Raw genomic sequence first — 20,362 nt, forward strand, 5'->3', positions numbered from 1 at the left:
TTATCTGAAAAAGATTTGGTTAAATAGAAGCTACTTTGCCATTATGAGAAACATTTTTTTTTTTTTTACTTTTCATCTTTGTTGTTGTTTTAGATGTGATGTCTCACTATGTTGAGCAGGCTGGAATGCAGTGGCTACTCATAGGCATGATCAAAGAGCACTGCAGCCTCCAACTCCTGGCCTCAAGTGATCCTTCTGCCTCAGTTTCCTGAGTAGCTGGGACTACAGGCATGTGCCACTGTGCCTAGCTTTTTTTTTTTTTTTTTTTTTTTTTTTTTTGAGACAGTTTCGCTCATTGCCCAGCTGGAGTGCAGTGGTGCAATCTTGGCTCACTGCAAGCTCTGCCTCCCAGGTTCAAGCAATTCTCCTGCCTCAGCCTCCCAAGTAGCTGGGATTACAGGCTCCCACCACCATGCTCGGCTAATTTTTTGTATTTTTAGTAGGGACAGGGTTTCGCCATGTTGGGCAGGTTGATCTCGAACTCCTGACCTCAGGTGATCCACCTGCCTCAGCCTCCCAAAGTGCTGGGATTACAGGTGTGAGCCGCCATGCCCAGCTCTGTGCCTAGCTTTACTTTTGATCTGTCTGTGTCTTTATTTTTTTCTTGTAGATACTTGAGTCTTGCTTTTTTATCCAGGCTGATAATTCATGCCTTTTAACTGGGGTATTTAGACCACATATAAAGTAGTTTTTAGTACAGTAGTTTTAATTCTGTCATACTTCCATTTGTCTAATATTTGTTCTCTCTGTTGTTTGTTCTTTTTACCCCTTTTTTTCAGCCATCTTTTGTAGTTCAGTATTTCTTTAGTATTCAGTTTTATCTTTGTCATTGGTTAATTGCTCTAACTTTTTAAAAATGATTTCTCTACAGTTTACAATCTACATCTTTAACTTATAGTTTACTTTCAAATAATATTATTGCACTTCACATATCATGTAAACACCTTATAACAGTATAATTCAATATTTCTATTGTCATACATTTTACTTCTATATACATAATAAACAGTCTATTATTTTTAAATAATAAATTTTAAAACCAGGGAAACTATCTTTTATTCCTATTCATATATTTGCCATTTCTAGCACTCTTTATTAGTTTGTGTGGCTTTTATTTTCTCTCAATATGAAGAACTTCCTTTAACATTTTTGTAGTTCAAGTCTGCTGACAACCAAGTTTTTGTTGGTCAAACAATGTTTTCTCCTGCGTTCCATTTTGAAGAATATTTTTGTTTAATATAGAATTCTAGGTTGAAAATTTCTTTTATTTCTGAAACTTAAAGATGTTGTTCTATTTTCTTCTGCCTTTATTATTTTTGATGAGAATTCACCTGTATTCTTTTTGTGAAACAGGGTCTTGCTATGTTTACCAGGCTGGAGTTCATTGGCTATTCACAGGTGCAATCATAGTATACTATAACTTCTAACTCCATTGTTCAAGTGATCCTCTTGCCTCAGCCTTCCAAGTAGTTGGGACTACAAGCATATGCCCCCAGACCTGGCTTCTGTCATCCTTATCTTTCGTTTTCTGACTGTTTTTAAATTTTTCTTGTTTTTTTTTTCAGCAGTTGCATATTATGTGCCTTCATGGTTCTTTGTGATTATCATGCTTGAACTTTGTTGAATATATTGGATATGTGGGCTTATAGTTTTCAACAAATTTGAAATGTTTTTGGCCATTATTTATTTAAATATTTTTTCTGTCCCTTCTCTTTGTGGGCTTCAATTATAAGGATACTAGACTGCTTGAAATTTTCTTACAGTTCATCAAATATTTGTTCTTTTTTTTCTTCTTTGTGCTTTCGTTTGAATAGTATCACCATGCATTCAAGTTTATTGATTTTTCCCCCTAATCCGTCTAATCTTGTTTTAAGCTTCCAGTAAATTTGTAATTTCAGATATTTTGTTTTGCCTGTCTGGAAGTTCTATTTGTTGGTTTTCATGTCTTCTATTTCTTCACTCATTATGATTATGTTTTTCTTTAAATCTTTGAACACTTATGTAATATCTGTTGTGTGTGTGTGTGTTTTTTGGTTTGATTGTTTTTTGTTTTTGAGATGGAGTCTTACTCTGTTGCCCAGGCTGGAGTGCAGTGGCCCAATCTTGGCTCACCGCAACCTCTGCCTCCCAGGTTCAAGTGATTCTCATACCTCAGTCTCCTGAGTAGCTGGGATTACAGGTGCCTGCCACCATGCCCAGCTAATTTTTGTATTTTTAGTAAAGACAGTGTTTTGCCATGTTGGCCATGGTGGTTTCAAAATCCTGACCTCAGGTGATCTGCCCACCTTGGCCTCCCAAAGTGCCAGGATTATAGGCATGAGCCACTGCACTTGGCCCTGTTTATTTGTTTCTTGAGACAGAGTCTCAGTGTATCACCTAGGCTGGAGTGCAGTGGTGCAATCACAGCTCACTGTAACCTCAAACTCCTGGGCTCAAGTGGTCCTCTTGCCTCAGTCTCCTGAGTAGCTGGTACTATAGGCATGTGCCACTATGTCCAGCTAATTTTTTGATTTCACTATGTTGCCCAGGCTGGTCTTGAACTCCTGTCCTCAAGCGATTCCTCCACCTTGGCCTCCCAAAGTGCTGAGATTATAGTTGTGAGCCACAGCACCAGGCCCTATAATAGCTATTTTAAAGTCCTATCTACTGATCCTATCATCTCCATTATTTCTGGGTTTCTCTCTATTGTCCAATTTTTTCTTTTGGGTAACATTTTCCTGCTTCTTTACATGCTGTCATTTTAAAATTGGGTTTTAAATATTGTGAATATTACATCGTTGAGTGTTAAGATTTTGTTACTTTCCTCAATGAGTGTTGGATTTTGTTTGATCAGACAGACAACTTTCTTGCTGATCAGCTTGGTCATTTGAGGACTTACTTTTAAGCTTTTAGAACAAAGCTAGACTAGCCTTACCCTATATGATTAGCTCAACTCTACTACTAAAGTGTGACATTTCTAGGATCTCTACTGAATGACCAGTGCAAACAAGAGCTCTTCACTCTGTCTTATTAGAACCCAAACACTTCCCAGCCCAGTGTAAGCTATGGGAAATTTTTAATTTACAGTTTCATTCATTGCCTAGCCTTCTGGAATCTCATCCTATTTATGTGCTACTTATATTCAAAGACTCAAGAGGACACTGTGAATATTTCTGGAGCTCTTTTGTTGGCATAGCTCTCTTCTAGTGCTCTGTCTCACACATTCCACCCACCTCACCCTCCTCAAACTCTGATCCCTGTCTTCTCAACTTAGCAAGACTGCCATATACTCTTGGGATTCCTTTCCTGTGTCATTGTCCAGGTTCTTCTTGCAGACAGAAAGCTTGGGTGATTGTAAGGCTCTCGTCATCTGTTTCTCTTTTCTCAGGGACCATAGTCCTGAACTATTTGTGACCTAATGTCTGAAAAGTTGTTTTATATTTTTTATCTAGTTTTATGCTTGCCAACAGTGGTTGGAGATGTTTGTCACTAGTTAGTCATAGCTGGAAGTGGCACCAGTGACCTAATTATTTTTACCTCCAGCAATTTTCTTCAAACCAAGAGCTAGAGTTAATGGAGTCACATTTGTATGAGCATAGAACAGACAAAATTGGACTTGGGTTGACAATCTTTTTTTCCTAGGAGGCAGCTGGAGAAAATGGTTACATAAGCCCCAGCACCTAAATCTTTTATGGAATGATTGTTATTTCTAATTTACTAAGCAAAGATAATAACATGTGCCAGAAAAGTAAATAAATTTCTGCTAAATAAAGTATATATTCAATAAGACTGAAAAAAGTCATTGAATGTTGAAGCAAAAGCCCCTTCTGAGAAACAACAAAATTACCAGAGAATTAAATCAAAGAGACTTTGAGAGAAACTAACCAATATTCTCAAACTTTGCAATGAAGTAACAGGAAGCAAAGTGGGTCATGGATCAGATGAGAAGCTTTTTTAGTCAAGATTCAATTAGAGAAGCAGGACTACTAGAAAATATAGATAGAGAGAGATGACTGATTGATTGGTATAAATATAGATAATATTGAGACATATATCCCAGATACATATTTAACACACATACATACATGCACACACACAGAACTTTGTTACAGGGATTTGATCTCAATTGTGAAAACCGGTCAAGAAGTCTTTGTAAAGTGATATTAGAGCTTGAAGTTTCTCAGGACAGGCAGTTAGGAAGGGATGTAAAGTGCAAGAGAGAAAGGACAAGCCAGAACCAACAGGCACATCCTGAAACCTGAAAGGATAAGTTAAAATTTGTGTTAGTTCTTACTGACGCTGATCTTGATGGCATGGATACCCTACAAAAGAAATTGGTGCCTTTAGTCATGGAGCTGAAGACACATCTAGCCTAGGAACTAGAGAAGCTGAAGAATTCATGGGAAGGTGGAGCTTTTACAGACTAATAGGTGAGCCAGAAGTTAAGTGACAATGTGTATGTCACTTTAAAAATTGGCTTTTGCTTCATTTTTGTCCTTTAAATCTCACACAAACATATATCTTGTGAGTTGGGCATGATGGCACATGCCTGTAGTTCCAGCTACTTGGGAGGCTGAGACAGGAGAATCCTTTGAGGCCAGGAGTTAGAGCCTGTAGGATGTTATGATCATACCTATGAACAGCCACTGCATTTCAGCCTGGGCATTATAATGGGACAAAAGTCTCATCCACTAAGCCAGAGGAAACTGAGCTGCAGGGATGATGATGGTCTTCAGAGATAGAAAGCATGATCACTTAGCAGTGGCAAGGAGTTCAGTCAAGGCCAATGAGAGACTCTAGGTTTGCTATTAGTCCATTCAGCACTAGAAACAAGTCTATGAGTCAATCATCTATGCTCAAGTAAACTGGGATCCTATTAAGAATAGAGGTGACCGAGTTCACTCTTATCTGATTACTCAATCCCTAGGAGCCCCAGTTTCCTTGTGTGTAAAATAATAATATCTTGGTTTGAAAAGCTGTTGAGGTCAGGCACAGAGGCTTACACCTGAAAATGCAGCACTTTGGAAGGCTAAGGCAGGATCTTGACCCCAGGAGTTTGAGACCAGCCTGGGCAACACAGGAGTTTCTATACAATATTTTTTAATTAGCTGGGCATGGTAGTGAGGGCCTGTGGTCCCAGCTGCTCTAGAGGCTGAGATAGAAGGATTGCTTGAGCCCAGAAGGTCAAGGCTGGAGTAAGTAATGATCATGCCACTGCACTCCAGCCTGGGCAACAGAGCAAGTCCCTATTAAAAAAAAAAAAAAAAAAAAAAAAAAAAAAAAAAAGCTGTTATGGGGATAAAATGAGATAATATAAATAGAACTTTGTATCCTCTGCTCCTTCTAACACCGTAGGAGGAATTCAGTAAAATGTCAGTTTTCCGTTTCTTCTTTTCCCAGAGGAAAAACTCTGATGCTGTACTAACTAGAGGCCACTGTCTGCAGGAACATAAGAGATCCTTAATAGGAAGGAGACACCCCTGAAATCCAATTCGTGCAGGCACTCAAACCCATTAAAATTGTTATTTTTTAAGGGTCATCCTTGTAGGAACCATGACTCAACAAAATTTCCCCAACCTGTTTGTTGGTGCCTGACATAACTTTAATAAAAGATACTTCCATTTTATGAATAGCAGCAGTGAAGGTAGAGAGATAAAAAGCAATAAATACTCTATATTGGAAACAGTGCCATCCTACTCTAATGGACTTAGGCAAATCACTTAATCTTCTCTTTTTACAGACAGTAAAGCACAGTCTTCATGGTGCACAGTTCTGTTCTGACAAGACATAATCATAAAATCACCACCAGAAACAAGATATGGTACAATTTTGTCATCTCAAAAATTTCTTTGTTCTATCCTTTTGCAGCCAACCTTAGCCTCTGGGAACCATAGATCTGCTTTCTAACACTATAATTTTGCCTTTTCCAAAATGTCATATAAATGGAATCATATAGTACATAGCCTTTTGAGGATGGTTTCATTTACTTGGCATAATGTTTGAGATTCATTAACGTTGTTGCATATTTTAGTAGTTCTTTTTTTTTAATTATTATTGAGGGGTATTCCATTGTATGGCGGTACCATACTTTGTTTATTCATTCACCAGTTGAAAAACATTTAGGTTGTTTCCAGTTTTCTTGTGATTAAGATCAAAGTTACTAGAAACATGCTACATATTTTGTGCGAACATGAGTGTTCATTTCTCTTAGGTGAATCTGTAGGCATGGGATTGCATACTGGGTCATATGATAAGTTCATGTTTAACTGGATAAGAAATTGCCAAGTTGTTTTCCAAAGCAGCTGTACCATCTTGCATTCCCTAGCAGTGTGTGAGTTTCATTTGCTCTGCAGTCTCTCCGGCAACCTTTTCAAGGCTAAATTTTCTGACTCTGCAATGGGAAGAATAAATCAAATAATTCAGTGACAATAAAATTGAAGAGTAGCTGTAAAATGCTTAGAAAACTATAGAGGTACTATACAATGTATATAGATATGCAGTGATATTTTTAAGGTAAACAAAACAGATTTAGGAAACACTTGAATTCAAAGAAAGAATAATTGGGCAAAAAAGTCCTATAATTCAGAGGGGTTTGGTTTCCTGTAATCACAACTGTACATTGATGAATCAACTCCTACATAATTAATTTTTTCTTATTTAAAAAATTACAATTAAAAAAAGTCAAAAGGTGTCAACAGAAGACAAAAATCATCTGTGATATTACCACTCTAATTCAGTTATTGATGGCATTTGGGAATAATTTCTTTTAGTCTTTTATTCTTTTTTTTTTCTTTTTTGAGACGGAGTCTCGCTCTGTCGCCCGGGCTGGAGTGCGGTGGCACAATCTCGGCTCACTGCAAGCTCCGCCTCCCGGGTTTACGCCATTCTCCTGCCTCAGCCTCCCAAGTAGCTGGGACTACAGGCGCCCGCCACCTCGCCCGGCTAGTTTTTTGTATTTTTTGGTAGAGACGGGGTTTCACCATGTTAGCCAGGATGGTCTCGATCTCCTGACCTCGTGATCCGCCCGTCTCGGCCTCCCAAAGTGCTGGGATTACAGGCTTGAGCCACCGCGCCCGGCCACATGTATTTTTACCTGATAGTAATTATTATTTATATAAAGTTTGATATCTTTATTTTTAAATTTTATATTAAATTCTAAGTATTTCACAATGTTATACCATGATCTTAAAAACAACAATTATATAATATTTTATAAAGTAGATGAACATGCTTATTTAATTGATCCTTTCTGATAGTATTTTACCATTGCCCTCAATTTTACTATTATAAATAATACTGCAATAGACATGTCCATGCATATAGATTTTTTGTTTTATTTTTTGTTTTTATAATTATTTCCTTAGGATAGATTCTTAGAAGTAGGATTACAGTATTTAAAAGATTGGAATATTTTTATGGATCTTAATGTGTATAGATTGCTTTCCAAAACACCATATCAATTTATATTTGCTGTTAACAAAGCATGTTTCATAATACTTTGGCAATTCCTGGACATTATTATTTCCAAAGTCTTTTAATACAAACAATTTAAATGGTACTTTGTTATCTTGTGTTTCTTTGACTGTTAGTGACCCTGAATATTGTGGTAAGAAGCCTGGAAGATGGCCTCTCTGATCCTACTTTCTGAGATTCATTTCCTTGTGCAGTCCCTCCTGAGTGTGGGCTGGACTTACTGTCTTGCCTCTAACAGAGAATATGGCAGATATAATAGATATCAATCTTTAGAAAAGACTCCTTTCATTTTGGGAAAATAAGAATCAGTCCTTTACTTAAAAAAAGTACAAAGTAAGTATCACCAATTTTTCTTAGGTAAAACTGAATTTTTTAAAAGTCTGATTGCAGAAGCTGCTTACCTTTTGTGAATTGTTTCCATGAGAAGTTGGAGCATTATATTTGCTTGTTTTCTAAAAACAACTTAGGAATGGACTGGAATACCCATAATTCAGATTTTGGGAGCCTGGCTTCAGGCACGGAAGCCATGGAAGCCATGGAAGTCTGCATTCAGCAGACCACAAAGTTTGTTTCAGGTTCACGGATGGGCGAGAACAATAACTTAGACTTAGTTCAAGGTTGATTTTACTTTGATTTACTCCTAAAGCAGCCAATAAGCAGGGCAAAGTATATAGACATGATAAAGATGTAGGTAGACAAATATGACTTTCCTTTGCCTCTCTCACATGGCAGGGGGCACACTAGAAATTTAGCCCCTCTTGTTAGCCTGCCCAGAGCAAGATGTTGCACCCAGCTGGAAAAGTGAAGATCTTTACACCCGCAACCACACCAGCACACACTACACTCCTCCACATAGAGTAATAATTCTGCTACATCATTCATGCATAATGTCCAGGTTTTGGAATGTGAAGTTCTTTCAATGACAACACTTAGAAAAATCCCCTTATCAATCCCTCTCCTATTTTCCAAGTCCATTGGGCAAGTCTGGCCCTAGGCTGCCCCATTCATCCTGTCCCACCCAGTCACACTTCCCCAACTGACAGCCAGCGTCTTAAGGTGACTAAAATCAAATGTCTTTTTCTGGACTCTCTAGGGACACCTATACCTATGTAATGTATATAAGAGTGCTTTTGAGCTGAAAAATATGTTAAAAACCTGCTAAAACATGCTTTAGTAAGCATGAAGTAGTGGTGCTATACATAGTTATTTTGATTTATCCAGGTTCTGATGCTGATTTGGATAATTCTCTTCTTTGTATCATAGCTTCTTCTGAAGGACTAGGAAAAATTATACTGGATTTTAATAAATATTACATATAATTCTTAAGGGACCTTAAATTATTTTGGAAAATACATTAAAACCAGACTATCAACATTACTTATTTTGAAATGAAAGTTTTGAGTTTCTCATACATGAGGGTTCACTGAGGTTATTTCCTGTATAATACAATCCAATGGCACAAATTCTTTTTTTTTTTTTTTTTGAGACAGAGTCTCACTCTGTTGCCCAGACTGGAGTGCAGTGGCAGGATCTTGGCTCACTGCAACCTCTGCCTCCTGGGTTCAAGCGATTCTCCTGCCACAGCCTCTCAAGTAGCTGGGATTACAGGCATGCACCACCATGCCCGGCTATTTTTTTGTGTTTTTAGTAGAGACAGGATTTCAACATGTTGGCCCGGATGATCTTGATCTCCTGACCTCGTGATCTGCCCGCCTCAGCCTCCCAAAGTGCTTAGGTTACAAGTGTGAGCCACCGCACCCGGCCCAATGGCACAGATTCTAATGGCCTCATCACATCCTAGATTCAGCAGAATTGTTACTGGGTTTATTTTTGCAGCCACAAACCCTGCTAGTTCGAGTGAATGACAATCTTTCTTCAAATCATACCCCTAAGTTCAGAAACTCATTTCATTCACTGATCTTCTTGTTTTTTGTAAGAGCATTTAAATTTAACAAATTGCTGCATGTGATTTATTTTGAATTTAATTACAGTGCCAAAATGCCACATATAATTATGGATGTAAGTAAGCATCAATTCTTTGCCCTGATGGCTTGAGAAAGGCTGTAAAGTGTAGCCTAGCCTTTCTACATAATCTCCTGTGAGCCTTTTCTGCCCGCTATTGAATCAGTGCTGACAAATAAAGTATCAGAATAGCAACTAATACGAGGTCACGCCTTTGTGCCAAGCCCACTCCTCGCTCCTCATTCATGTTGATGCTAATGTGATGCCATCTAACACAGTTCAGGAAAATTCATAAAATCAGCCTGCTTGGGAAGAACTTTAATCAAAGATGGACAAATCACAACACTCCAGGGGTTGGTTTAAAATAAGTAGTAATATGACATATTTCCCTTTGTTATGAGTTAAAGCTCATTTTTATACTCTGGGAGAAGCAATTCAGCTCTCTAGAACAGCATAAGCAAATATATATATGTAAAAACAACTAGCCCATCCATGATACCACCAGCCTTAGTTCTATAACATTAAAATAGTGGGTTTCAAAATGGAACTTCAGTTCTTACACATTCGCTGGGATTTAGACCACACAGGTAATTTTCTGGGGTTCTTTACTGAATGAGAGGTCTTATATCTTCTTAACATTATATATATCACTATATATATAATTTCTGGGGTTCTTTACTGAATGAGAGGTCTTATATCTTCTTAACATTATATATATCACTATATATCACTATATATTATAAATAGTGATATATATAATGTTATATATTATATATAATATATAATAATGTTATATATTATATATAATATATATATATTTATATATAATGTTATATATTATATATAATATATATATTTATATATAATGTTATATATTATATATAATATATAATGATATATATATCACTATATATAATGTTACATGACATTAAATAAATATATTTCTTCTTATAACAGTACATAGGGATTATTTTACTAGCTATGAGGCCTCAGGCAGGTTATGTAACTTCTTTGACCCTCAGTTTCTTCATCTGTATTTTAGAGATACAAATACCCCGTATGATTGTTGTGTGGATTACTAGAATGTGTGTATAGCACTTAATACAGTGCCTAGTGCATAGTAATGGCCAATAATAGCACTTGATATTATTAATTTCTATTTAGCTTTCCCCACTTGCTTTTTCTCATTTCAGTTCCTGCAGCCAAGTAATACATGTTTAGGAACTGCATATGTATTCAAAGGTTTGTTGTTGGCAGCTCCTTCTCCCAGTGGCTGTGAGCACTGGGGAACTCTGGCTCTGCTGGCCTTAGAAGCCCTATTTTGGGCCAGCTCCCTTCTCTACTTCTTCCTGGATGTTTTTCCTAAAACAAATGTACTTTAATAAGGGCTTAAGTAAATCTTTCATACATATAGACATATTTAAAGTTTATTAGGCAAGCTTGCCAATGTAAAGGAACTAAGGAAGAGTTCATAAAACAAATCCTAACTTTATACTTTAGTAATTGTTCCCTACTTTCTTAACTTTATATTTTTCTATGTATTCAATACATTTTTAAAAGAAAATTTAGGATGTTCTTGGTTATAGAATGGCCAGATGAGTTCTAGAATGCTACTGTAGGAGGAGTAAAAGTAGACACTGACCAAAAGAAAAAGGAGAGGTGAAGAAGAGGGGGAACTAGATTTAGATATATATGTCCAACAAAAGCTAATGTCCAGTGATTTTATTTTTTAAACCACTTTATTAAGATATAATTTACACACCATAACATTTTCCCACTGTCAATGTGTAATTCCATGGCCCTAGTATATTTAAAGAGTTGGGTAGCCATCACAGCAATCCAATATTAGAACATTTCCCTCCATTCAAAAGGGAGCCTCTTGGACATTAGGAGTCACTCCCCATTTCCCACTCCCTGCCTTAATCAATCATTAATCTACTTTTTGTCTGTATACACTGGCCTATTCTAGACATTTCATATACATGGACTCATAAATAAGTGGTCTTTTGTGTCTGGCTTCTTTCACTTGGCATAATGTCTTTGAAGTTTATCCACATTGGATCATGTGTCAGTTCTTCTTTCCACTGATTTTTTTAAAGAAAATTGTAAAATTTTGTTTTACTTTTCAACTGAAGATGTTCAATATTGTCTCTGCTGAGAAATGTAAGATATGTGATACAGTAATTTGTAAAAGAGTAACAAAATCTACATACACCAGTGCATTTCAGTCAAGTCCTAATGACTTGAATAAAAAGAGGAAATAGTTTCAAACAGATTGTAGGATTAACCACTAAAGGGTAAAAAGGGTTGCCTGATACTGATACTAATCTTCTCAACTAATAGTAGTTGAGAAGAATACCTAGGTAGAGGAATTAATTAGAAAAGGTAGAGGAAAGAGAATCTTTCTATGGGCAATTTGAACAGAGCTTAGGGTGCTAGATTGTGAAATCCAGTTCTGAAAGTTTCCATGGACTCTTGGGAAAGAAACATGATGAATCAATAACTGATATAAGATGTAGTTGCAATGTACCAAAGGAAGAATAATGGGCAAAGTTTGCTGGGGGATGACCCCATCTCCCATTTTTTTTCTTTCTGCACTCTTGTTCTCTGACCTTCTTAATTTGCTCTTCATAGGTCATTTTTGTCCTTTCCTGGGGGAAATAGACCTGACTGGCCAACCACCAGTAAGATATTAATGAATGAGTATTTTTTTTTTTTACTCCACTCACAGATATTTATATTTTTAGCACCTGGGAAAGACTATGTTTAATTCTAAGAAGTAATTGTTAATTTGGGGGTATTAGGCACCATAAAGAACAGTTAAGGGAGATCTTGGATGCAGGAGAGGGTTTCTTTTTCATTCCTTTTATTTGCACATTACTTTTTTTGATACAACTTCAAAATATTTTATTTTAAAACATAAACAGAACCCAGCTGCTGGCTCACGCCTGTAATCCCAGCACTTTGGGAGGCCGAGGCGGGCGGATCACAAGGTCAGGAGATCGAGACCACGGTGAAACCCCGTCTCTACTAAAAATACAAAAAATTAGCCGGGCGCGGTTGTGGGCACCTGTAGTCCCAGCTACTCGGGAGGCTGAGGCAGGAGAATGGCGTGAACCCGGGAGGTGGAGCTTGCAGTGAGCCGAGATCGCGCCACTGCACTCCAGCCTGGGCTGGGCGACAGAACGAGACTCCGTCTCAAAAAAAAAAAAAAAAAAAAAAGAACCCAGCTGCTAACTTAATTAGTTCCCAAAGCAACCCATTTATTTCTGGGACAAGCTTTGGACTTAATCAGATATTTTAAATGATAAACTATTTAGATAATTGTATATGACATCACTGTTTCACAACTGTAAACTAGAAAGAGAAATAGAAAAATAGCCATTTTTTAAACATGAATGAACTAACCACTCATTTTGACAGAAGTTGCCCGTGCATCCTCAGTGCTCAATCCTGGAATAGTGGCAGTTAACAGGAGGAAAACTCCTTTATGTACCGGGAAGCACAAATTTTATTTTATAGGTACAAAGCCAGAGGAGGTGGCAGTGGTCACCTGTAAAAGAGCCCTGAATGGGTAAGCCAGAGTCCATGGCCTAGCTGAAGTTACACCTGCTACCCTAATTTGAGTGACCAGGTCACCTCAGCTGAAGTTGTATGTCCACACAAGTGTCCTTTGGGGATAAGCAGAGTCACATCTGCCAAATCCGAAGGGTTGGTGATCGATGCTCTCAAACACACTCTATTGCTAAGTCAAGTGTCACAAGGGTTTATCACATGGAATCAATCCGTTCATTAGTACAGGAAAAATATATTCAGAAGTTTAGCAAAAGATACATGGTAAGTGCCGGTAGTCTATGACAAGTACAATTTGCTTCATTTGCTGACTCATTTGTAGTAGCATTTGCTGCAGCAGCTTCATAAAAATAATTGAGGACCCGGGCATTTCTGAATAAAAACAACCTTGAAGCCAGTGAGTTGGCTTGTACCTTTATGTGTCCTGAAGACAAACTGCAGCTAAAATCCTCAGCTATTCCAGGATTGGTCTGCTGTATTGTAAATCCACTTCCTGTTGAACTTTAATCATTTTTAAAGCCATGTATGAATTGTCCTTGCTCTTAAAAGAGCAAGTAGCAAACAGCAGGGTCAAAGGCCAGGCTAAAAACACTTAGAAGTACCTTCCTCTCTCAAGCTGGTGAATAGGATGCAAAGCTGACATATGGAGCAGATTTTGAACCAAGTCACCAAGGTAGGCTTCAAGGGCTTGCCACCAGTGCAGTCCTAAAGGCCGTGGCTCCAAAGGGCCCCGTGCTAGGGATTTCATATTCTGTCTTCATCTTGAAATTCTTAACAATTTTGTTTTTTATTTGTGTTATTTAAGTGAGTTTTGATGGGACAATGGAGCATGCCCCAGAGGCTTGGGACCTCTGCTCACTTGTGATCTCACCTCTCTTCACCTCCCCACCTCCCCCAGGGGTTCTGTGATCTGGCCACATCAGTGTGGTATAGCAGGGAAGGGGGGGATTTTGTCATTACCCATTGCAGGGAAGGTTGGGGTTGGGCGCTTGCCTCTTGGTGTCTCAGGTGGGGAATGTCAGCAGCTGTCTGCTGGGGCTGGCAACTCTATGACTCGTTCACTGGGTGACTCAGTGAGGTGAGCCTGTCATCCGTGCCCCCTTCAGGTACCCAGTGTGTCCTCAGCATGAAAGCTGCAATCTTTCAGGGATCATCCATTCACCTGGTTTGGGGCTGGGAGCCCATGGGAAGGGGAGATTGGCTTTCCTGCACCCACTCGAAGACCAGCACAGCTGGTAGATGGTCCGCTAATGCTGAGTCGTGGGGTGCCCCTCACCCCAACTCCACATCTGTGGGGATCTGCACTTGCCCGGTGAGTACCCTAAGGCCTAAGGGAGGACATTAAATATCTAATATTTATATCTAATTATCTATATTAGAGTATATCTAATTAATATCTAATTAGCATCTAATTAACATCTATATCTAATTAATATCAAATAATAAAACATCATGAAAAGAGAGACTGAGGAAGAAAGAAAAATATTTTATATTTCAGTAGATTTAATGTCACCTTTTCCCTGCTTTTTGAACAAAATGTCTGGCTTATTTTTGTTTATTTATATATTTTTTGCACTTGGTGGGCTCTGACAAGGGCCCCTTTAAGGGAAGAAGGATCCGGTTGCTAGCAGCCACGACTGGCCTGAGAGAGAACAAAATAACCAGATGAGGGCCAGCTTGATGGTCATGGGTCCCACAAGTGATGGCGTGAAAGGCAGAACTTATGGGAGATAGGCTGATTTGTGGACACCCGCATGGGAAAGTGTGCATACTGCCGGAAAACCCAGCATCTCATGGGTGAGGGGTCCTTTACTTTGAGGGTAAATTTTTTTTTTTTTTTTACTTTTTGCAAATGAAAGATACGGAAAAAAATTTATCAAAGGCCTTTGAAATGTTTTGCAAGAAGTCCAGAATGTGTGCATATTCTGCTAACACCACTGACATCTGTCCTACATATATTTGTTCTTTTATTCAGCCAACATCAAGGAATAACAACAGCACAGGAAGCAGACTCTTAACATTATTATTTGGTGATAAAAGCAGCTTACTTTCTTTGTGGTCCAATTAGTAGAATCAAATTGTAAATGTAAGTTTGAAGGATCCTTAATTTAGTACACAAACAACTACAAAAGTGGGAAGTGCTCATATAAGATATAATATGTATTAGGTAATATTTGATAGTTAATGTATTTATTTTCAAAGACACATTAATTCAGAATAAAGTCTTAAAAATTTATCCGAAGTCCAACTTGTTATATTCCAATGTTGAGATTTAGTATTCCCAGGTGCTAGCAAAATTATTTCGCTTTCCCTCCATGGTAGCATACTGTCAAAATTCCAGTTTATCTCAGTAACTTAAGGATGTAGTTCTCCACCTTGAACTCTACATTTTCTTAAGTTTAAGGTGCCTCTCAATGTATTCTTTCCCTGATACAGAGGGATTTATACTTATAACTCTTAGAACATTGTGATGAAAATATCCCTCATTTTGTTGGTCATGAAGAGATCATCCTTTAGTTTGTTCTAAGCATTTGTGTTCCAGTTTTCATTTTAGTTACCATGGCATAAATAACATGGAAAAAGCCATGTTAGAAAGTGCATTATTTCCTCTCCATTACTGCCACCTTTTTTATTTGTCAGTTAAAATGTGATAAATATATTTATTTAAGGTTACTAAACTTTGGAGAGAGTTAAAAATCTACAGATATCTTGCCACATTTTGATATTTCTAAATATCCAAGATTGTATTGGACCTAAAAGAGAACAATACCCTGCCACTATGATTTTCAACTCCTCCCTGCTCTCTTAGTTTAATAACCTTGGTTAGTGATCTTTACTCCCTTTGAGGTCCAAGTGGCCAACCAACGGGTGTTTAAGTGAGTGATGGGAAACTGGCCCACAGGCCAACCTCTGTTTCTGTAAATAAACTTTTGTTAGGACACAGTTACACCCACTCATCTGTTTGTTGTCCATGTTTGCTGTTGTTATAATAGCAGAGTTGAATAGTAGAGACAGCAATTGTATGTCTTGCAAAATCAAAAATATTTACTATCTGGACCTTTACAGAAAAAATTGTCAACCACTGCTTTGTTGATAATCTACTGCATGCTCTGTCTTACTTATTCCTGTTTAAAAAGAGAGGCAAGATAGTCCAGTTTCAGAAGAAAAATAATGTGAAGTAAGCACCATATGACAGTTTTGTCCATTTACTGTTGACATTCATCCACTAAAATGTGTGTAATCTTCTCATCCTTCCATTCCCAGGCAAGAGGAAAGAGTAAAACATTGACGTGATTGTTCAGCTTAATACCATTTTTTAAGCTGAAAGGTCCTCTCCTGGTATAAAGTCATTTTTTACTTTAAACTGTCAAGGCAAATCAGAAAGAAAAATCCTTGTTGTCAATCAGCATTTTCTTAATATTTCTTTAAAATTGTAAACCAAGCGTTTGGGACTTAAAACTTCAGTGTACTCCAAGGAATAATGTCTTGAGTTTCAAAATAATCCCTTGAAGTACACACAGGGATAAATATTTCCATTTTATAGATGAGAAAACTGAAAATAAGAGTTGTTGTGTTTATGGTTTGTTGTTGTTGTTTTTGAGACAGAGTTTTGTTCTTGTCACCCAGGCTGGAGTGCAATGGCATGATCTTGGTTCACTGCAACCTCTGCCTCCTGGGTTCAAGCAATTCTCCCACCTCAGCCTCCTGAGTAACTGGGATTACAGGCACCCGACACCACGCCCCGCTAATTTTTTTTGGTATTTTTAGTAGAGGCAGCATTTTACCATGTTGGCCAGGCTGGTCTCGTACTGCTGACCTCAGGTGATCCACCTGCCTCGGCCTCCCAAAGTGCTGGGATTATAGGCGTGAGCCACCACGCCTGGCCGTGTATATGTTTTAAGGTTAAGGTTAGTAAGTAATAAGTTTGGTTCTAATCCAAATATTGGTGCCTGATTCAGTGTTATTTCTAACTGCCTTGTAACATCATCCATTTTGTTTTACTGTTAATCATGGCATGTACCATGATTAGTTCCTGAGACTCTCCGAACTGCCTGGTGGCTTATGTGCTGTCTTATGTGATTCTCATATAGTTCTTTGAGGTGACTGCTATTATATACATTTTATAAAGGAAGAGACCACAGTCAGAAAGGCTGAGTAACTTGCCCAAGATCACACAACCAGTAAATCTGGCTGTGAGACAGGGTCTCGCTCTGTGGCCCAGGCTGGATTACAGTAGTGTGGTTACTCCTCACAGCAGCCTCAACCTCCTGGGTTTGAGGGATCCTCCCACCTCAGCCTCCTAAGTAGCTGGGGACTACAGGTGTGCACCACTATATCCAACTAATTTTTTTTAAAAAAAAGTTTTGTAGAGACAATATCTTACTATGTTGCCCAGGCCGGTCTCAAACTCCTGGCTTCAAGCAATCCTCCCATCTTGGCCACCCAAAGTGCTGGGATTTATAGGCAAGAGCCACCGTGCCTGGCTGATTACTATATTTTCTTTAAAATTTTATATCTAGCTACTTTTCCAATTGAAGTTATTAATTCCAATCATATTTAACAGAGTCTCACTGATTTTCTAAATGTGTAGTCAAACCATCCACGGGTATTTAGGAAGACATTTGGATCCCTTTAAGGTAGGGGGGAACTTACATAAGCCAGAAATTCGAAAGCCATAAATGATGAACTTGGCTGCATATTTCTAATTCTCATGAATAATAACCAGCATATATTGAGCATTATTTTAAGTAGTTTACATTTAGAAAATGCCTAGAAAATGCTAGCTAAAAAAAAATTAGTTCTATTACTTTTGACAGTTATTAAAGCCAGCTAGCAATCTCTGTCTTAGGCACTTTTGTAGCTTTCAGTCATGGAAGCAGGACTGAGGCCAAGCAAAGATAAATATGAGAAGAAGTAAGAATTACCAGAGAGGGAAAAAGGAGCCCTCGAATTTCCTGGAGAGTATAACAAGTGATGTGGAAAATAGCAGGATCAGAAAGGAACCCAATACATCGGTGAACTCCATTCTACGGAGAGCTATTTAAGAGGGGTAAAAAGGCCCCAAATCTCTGTTTTTAACCTACCTTAAAAGCAACAGGCTACCTTAGCTTTATGGAGGCAACCGTGTGTGGTTGTGTGTCGGCAAGGAGGTGGAAACAGCACTGGCATTTGTTTTCTAGCAACATGCTTAAACAGCCATTGTCTTGAATTTAGTGCAGACTTCCGCCAAGCTATATCACCTCTTAAATGATACAGCTTGAGACCATCTCCCATCACAAAGAATGCTTCTAGATCTGCCTGGGGACCTGGGACCTTCCGTTTCTTATGCCATAGAACCACAATACAAGTATCCTTCTAGTTAAACTATCCTTCTAGGGTCCTGTTAATAAGCCTAGTAACAGAAACTTGGTATCACCACAGCAAATATTAATCAATATAATAGTTAGTCTCTGCATTCTTTGTGATTCCATCCCTTACTGCCTAGAGAATTTGCATGTTACATTAAACAGTGGTGTTGGTATTAAAATATGTGACCAATCCTGAAATTAAAAAAAAAAAGTTGTGCTCAGCATCTTGCAGGTAACAGTCCCCTCCACCAGAGGTCTCTAGCTCACTGACATTATCTGAATTTATAATAGCTCTTCCACTAGGATATGCTGAATCTGTGCGGTCCAATAGAATAGCCACCAGCCCCATGCATCTATCTAAATGTAAATTAGCTAAGATTAAATAAAATTAAAAATTTAGTTCTTTGGCTGCCCTAGCCACATTTTAAATGCTCAATAGCCACATGTGGCTAGTGGCTCCAGTTTTGGCTAATATGGATATCTAACATTTCTACCACTGCAAAAAGTTCAAGTGGATATGTTATACTAAATTCTGTTAACTCACAAATGTAGAAATAGCAGTTCGGGGTCACAGTATGAAAAGGACAAAGAGGCAGTATCTCTCCTGTACTGTAACTGAATCCTCCCTTTATCCAGGTGGCATCCTGGGTGGACGATGACAGTGTTCTTTGTGATTATACTCAGCTTATTCTCCCCCTCACAACCAGCAAGTTGTGTCATTATATTTTAATAATTCATAGATATAATTTCAATTCTTCTCTTATTGAGAAAATCAGGGCTGGCAAATTTTAAGAAAGAGATACGGTTTAAAAAAAAAGCAGAAGGCCTTAATGCCATCCTCAACTCTACGCCTAACAAACTGAGAGCTCTAGAGAATGTTGTTGGACTTCTCTGGGCCTGCATTTGCTCCTGAATATAATGAGTGGGCAATTAGATGTTCTCTAAGACCTCAAACACTTGAACCCATACCCACAGTGCAGCAGGACTGTTGTGGGTACTCCTGGCAAGTAAAACTAATCTCTGACCCATCCAAGAGGTTCCAATATGCTAGATCATGCGGGAGGCTTCTGCCTCATGTCAAGCTGTGCTCTAAAGTCACAGAATTGTGTTGCTTCAAAATGGCAGTGGTCAACAAAATTGACTGGTGGTTTAGACCATATTAGAAGATAATTGCTATTTTTAGTATAAATATTATTTTCCTTTTTATTTGAGCTTTTCATCTTAAGAGATAGTACCAATTCCATTCTTTATTGCTAATAAGTTACCAGTAGTATATCACTGCAGTGAGAATGTTTCAAAATAACACTGTAGCTTTATTCCAAAGACCTCAGTTATAGACTTACTCTAATTTTGTGGTCACTTCAAAAACAAAAACAAAAGCCTCCCTAGGCAGATCCCTCAATTATTCCTCTCTGTAAGACATCATTCCTTGAAATGGACATCACTCTTTTCATAAAAACATGACATGGACTGTATTCTATATTCTATACACTCTCATAGAACAAGTAGGATTTTTAATTATTTTAAAGAAAAAGATGAGCTTATTTTCAGTTTTCAGATTCCAGCTTTTCTCAACCTCTGGATGAAAATATTTTTATACCTGGAGTTTCTCTTGCAGTTAGCACTCATCCTTCAGTAAGTGGGCTAAATCCTTGTTCACCTGCATGTAGTCCATGGCTTAACATGTCTATAATTCACAGAGGGGTGAATATGGGGAAAGTAAATAAAACTGAGCTTAAGGAGAGAAACACTGTGGGAGGGAGGAAGCGGATGATTAAAATGGAAATGGTGGTCAGGAGCTTCAGTTATTCTCCCAGGTGCTTTGTTGGCAGAAATAAAAAAAACTTTTCTACCAAACCCCACCTGAATTCTTTCAACTACAATGATGCAAAGAAAATACACGCTAATTATGAGCAGGAACATTATCTATTAATATGTTAATGAAGCAGGTTTGCTAATGGTGAAAGACCTGAATTTTAATAAAATTTTAAGAGCTTCTTGATTACGTGTTTGTTAGTCGATATCAT

General features: G+C 38.0%; 1 long non-coding RNA gene across 1 annotated transcript in view; it reads left to right on the plus strand.

Moving 5' to 3' along the window:
• LOC114679550 (uncharacterized) overlaps nucleotides 1-20,362 on the plus strand; it is a 106,861-nt gene that overhangs the window by 10,296 nt on the left and 76,203 nt on the right. The gene's annotated exons all lie outside the window — the stretch shown is intronic.

Source organism: Macaca mulatta, chromosome 7, assembly GCF_049350105.2.
Source record: "Macaca mulatta isolate MMU2019108-1 chromosome 7, T2T-MMU8v2.0, whole genome shotgun sequence".
Taxonomy (NCBI): domain Eukaryota; kingdom Metazoa; phylum Chordata; class Mammalia; order Primates; family Cercopithecidae; genus Macaca; species Macaca mulatta.